At 42.5% G+C, this 3,928-nt stretch overlaps 1 pseudogene; it reads left to right on the top strand.

Annotated features, from left to right (window-relative positions):
* The first annotated feature begins 409 nt into the window (after nucleotides 1–409).
* Nucleotides 410–3,615, top strand: LOC149126923 (26S proteasome non-ATPase regulatory subunit 1 pseudogene; annotated as a pseudogene).
* The last annotated feature ends 313 nt before the right edge of the window (nucleotides 3,616–3,928 follow it).

Genomic DNA, 3,928 nt, shown 5'->3' with positions numbered 1-3,928 from the left:
GAAATGGAGCAACTAGGACTCAAACTGGTGCCCATATGGTGTGTCTACACAGAAGGTGGAGACTTAACCTTCCACACCACGGTGCTGGCCTGAGAATTGCATCATTGTTGTCTAAGGAAAACACTTTGAAACTTTACAGCAAAGTTAGATAATATAAAATATGATTATGTGGAAAAAAGCAATATTCTTTCTCAAAACAAAAGTTTTCTCACAGGAAAATTGCATGTATATGTGCTTTTATAAATGTATATATATGTATGTTTATATACACACATGCATATAATCACACACACAATGCACACACAGAGGCATATATACATATTACACATATAATCAAGAACATACATATATATCTGGGGGCATCAAAATGTTCATAGGAAATGAAATTAAAAGATAAAAATAAAAAAGGGTCTCGGAGCTCTGGGGGCCCTCCTCTGACAGATACGCGGCGCGGTCCAGACAGCGAGCAAGCTGACGCGCGAGTGCTGGGCGCAGCCATGATTACCTCAGCCGCTGGAATTATTTCTCTTCTGGATGAAGAAGAACCACAACTTAAGGAATTTGCATTACACAAATTGAATGCAGTTGTCAATGACTTCTGGGCAGAAATTTCTGAGTCGGTAGACAAAATAGAAGTTTTGTATGAAGATGAAGGTTTCCAGAGTAGGCAGTTTGCAGCCTTGGTGGCCTCTAAAGTGTTTTATCACCTGGGTGCTTTTGAGGAGTCTCTGAATTACGCCCTTGGGGCAGGTGACCTCTTCAATGTCAATGATAACTCTAAATATGTGGAGACTATAATAGCAAAATGCATTGACCATTACACCAAACAGTGTGTAGAAAATGCAGATTTGCCTGAAGGAGAAAAAAAGCCAATTGACCAGAGATTGGAAGGTATTGTGAATAAAATGTTCCAGCGATGCCTAGATGATCACAAATACAAGCAGGCAATTGGCATTGCTCTGGAGACACGAAGACTGGATGTCTTTGAGAAGACCATACTGGAGTCGAACGATGTCCCAGGGATGCTGGCGTACAGTCTAAAGCTCTGCATGTCTCTAATGCAGAATAAACAGTTTCGGAATAAAGTCCTGAGAGTTCTGGTTAAGATCTACATGAACTTGGAGAAGCCTGATTTCATCAATGTTTGCCAGTGCTTAATTTTCTTAGACAATCCTCAGGCCGTGAGTGATATCTTAGAAAAACTGGTAAAGGAAGACAACCTCCTGATGGCTTATCAGATTTGTTTTGATTTGTATGAAAGTGCTAGCCAGCAGTTTTTATCATCTGTAATCCAGAATCTTCGAACTGTTGGCACTCCTATTGCTTCTGTACCTGGATCCACCAATACGGGTACTGTCACAGGATCTGAGAAAGACAGTGACTCAATGGAAACAGAAGAAAAGACAGGCAGTGCACTTACAGCAAAGACACCAGAAGCGAGTCCAGAACCCAAGGACCAGACTTTGAAAATGATTAAAATTTTAAGTGGTGAAATGGCTATTGAATTACATCTGCAGTTCTTGATACGAAACAATAACACAGACCTAATGATTCTAAAAAACACAAAGGATGCAGTACGGAATTCTGTATGTCACACAGCAACTGTTATAGCAAACTCTTTTATGCACTGTTTATGCACTCTTTTATGCACTACCAGTGACCAGTTTCTTAGAGATAACTTGGAATGGTTGGCCAGAGCCACTAACTGGGCAAAATTTACTGCCACAGCCAGTTTGGGTGTAATTCATAAGGGTCATGAAAAGGAAGCGTTACAGTTAATGGCGACATACCTTCCCAAGGACACTTCTCCTGGATCAGCCTATCAGGAAGGTGGAGGTCTCTATGCATTGGGTCTCATTCATGCCAATCATGGTGGTGATATAATTGACTATCTGCTTAATCAGCTTAAGAATGCCAGCAATGATATTGTTCGACATGGTGGCAGTCTGGGCCTTGGTTTGGCTGCCATGGGAACCGCACGCCAGGATGTGTACGATTTGCTAAAAACAAACCTTTATCAGGATGATGCTGTAACAGGAGAAGCAGCTGGCCTGGCCCTAGGTTTGGTTATGTTGGGCTCTAAGAATGCTCAGGCTATTGAGGATATGGTGGGCTACGCACAAGAAACTCAACATGAGAAGATTCTGCGTGGGCTTGCTGTTGGAATTGCATTAGTGATGTATGGGAGGATGGAAGAGGCTGACGCTCTCATTGAGTCTCTGTGTCGTGATAAGGATCCAATTCTTCGACGTTCTGGAATGTATACCGTAGCCATGGCTTATTGTGGCTCTGGTAACAACAAAGCTATTCGACGCCTGCTACATGTTGCTGTAAGCGATGTCAATGATGATGTCAGGAGGGCAGCAGTAGAATCACTTGGGTTCATTTTATTCAGGACCCCTGAGCAGTGCCCGAGTGTTGTCTCTTTATTGTCAGAGAGTTACAACCCTCATGTACGCTATGGAGCAGCGATGGCCCTGGGGATCTGCTGTGCTGGTACAGGAAACAAGGAAGCAATTAATTTGCTAGAACCAATGACAAATGACCCTGTGAACTACGTAAGGCAAGGGGCTCTCATAGCTTCAGCTCTTATCATGATCCAGCAGACTGAAATCACTTGTCCAAAGGTGAATCAGTTCAGACAGCTGTATTCCAAAGTCATCAATGATAAGCATGATGATGTCATGGCTAAGTTTGGCGCTATTCTGGCCCAGGGCATACTGGATGCAGGTGGTCACAATGTGACAATCTCCTTACAGTCCAGGACTGGGCACACTCATATGCCTTCTGTGGTTGGCGTCCTTGTCTTTACACAGTTCTGGTCCTGGTTTCCTCTTTCACACTTCCTGTCATTGGCTTATACCCCTACCTGTGTCATCGGCCTTAATAAGGACTTAAAGATGCCGAAAGTTCAGTATAAATCCAACTGTAAACCATCCACATTTGCATATCCTGCTCCTCTGGAAGTACCAAAAGAAAAAGAAAAGGAAAAGGTTTCCACTGCTGTGTTATCTATTACTGCCAAGGCTAAAAAGAAGGAAAAAGAAAAAAGAAAAAAAGGAGGAGGAGAAAATGGAAGTGGATGAAGCAGAAAAAAAGGAAGAAAAAGAGAAGAAAAAAGAACCTGAGCCAAACTCAGTTACTGGATAACCCAGCCCGAGTTATGCCCGCCCAGCTTAAGGTCCTTACCATGCCAGAGACCTGTAGATACCAGCCTTTCAAACCACTCTCCATCGGCGGCATCATCATTCTGAAGGACACCAGTGAGGACACTGAAGAGCTGGTGGAGCCTGTGGCAGCACACGGCCCGAAGATTGAGGAGGAGGAGCAAGAGCCAGAACCTCCAGAGCCGTTCGAGTACATCGATGACTAAGGACCAGAGGATCTCATTGCTCACCTGAAGAAGAGCGTGGCTCCTGTGGGACGTGCCTCTGAACAACCTTGTGCTGAGACCCACTACCCGATGCATGTATCATTGCCGCTGCGCTGACCCGGAGAACCTGGTCTCCACGTCTGTGGTTGGAAGAAGATACGTGGCTATTCAGTGTGCTCTTTCACAGAACCTGGTTTTCAAATAAATATATTAAACTCTAAAAAAAAGATAAAAATAAAAAAGATAAACTTTATTTATCAACATAAGTTCCATCAAGTTCAAAACATCATTGTAAGCATTGATAACAGTCAATTACTCCATTCTGAAACAGGTGAGGGTTCTGGGATATTAAAAATGCTAATGTAGTATTTTTAATTATTAAAAAATAAAGGAAAATAGATGTACATTTTAAATTGTTTGATATTAGGATGCAAAAATAGAAGGATCCAAATCAGGACTGAAAACTGAATACCTAATGATTTCCCATCATTCAAAATTGTCCTCACTTGACAAGAAAAATGGACACGTGCCTTGGGGTGTTACAGAAGAATTATT

Source organism: Oryctolagus cuniculus, chromosome 4, assembly GCF_051225735.1.
Source record: "Oryctolagus cuniculus isolate XC-2025 breed Fujian yellow rabbit chromosome 4, ASM5122573v1, whole genome shotgun sequence".
Lineage (NCBI taxonomy): Eukaryota > Metazoa > Chordata > Mammalia > Lagomorpha > Leporidae > Oryctolagus > Oryctolagus cuniculus.
Note: the sequence above shows the minus strand (reverse complement) of the source record. Positions and strands in the feature narration are given on the sequence as shown.